Here is a 656-nt window from a genome sequence, read left to right on the forward strand (position 1 = left end):
TCAAATCGGGAAGTAGTTTCAAGTTCGAGTTTTAAAATAATTTTAAAATAAAAAACAAAATTAAATAAAATAATGAATTACTAATTCATATTGGGAAATAGTTTCAAATTGGAGTTTTAAAATTATTCTAAAATAAAAAAAAACGAAAAATTTATTTATATAAATAATATAATATAATATAATATAATATAATATATGTATAATATATAATATATAATATATATAATAGGAGAGTCAAAGAAATCTATATCAAATAATTTTTTCGTTATATATTTTTATTTATTATATTATCCAATATTTAGTATAATTAGTAATTCATTATTTTATTTAATTTTGTTTTTTATTTTAAAATTAATAACTACCCATTCAAATTGGGTGGGAGTAGTTTCAAGTTTGAGTTTTTAAATTATTTTAAAATAAAAATGAAATTAAAAAAAATAATGAATTACCAATTCAAATTGGGGAGTAGTTTCAAATCTATATATTATTAAAAGGAGAGGAAAAAGCCCTCTCCTTAAGCCAAGTGGCAGCCTAAAAAAATGCCACATGGCATAATTGGTTACTAATTAGTTATTTAGTTTATAATTAGTTATTGGTTACTTATTTTTGAATTTAAATACATATCAAAAAAGAAAATAATAAAATACAATAAAAAA

Source organism: Nicotiana attenuata, unplaced genomic scaffold, assembly GCF_001879085.1.
Source record: "Nicotiana attenuata strain UT unplaced genomic scaffold, NIATTr2, whole genome shotgun sequence".
In the NCBI taxonomy this organism is placed as follows: Eukaryota; Viridiplantae; Streptophyta; class Magnoliopsida; order Solanales; family Solanaceae; genus Nicotiana; species Nicotiana attenuata.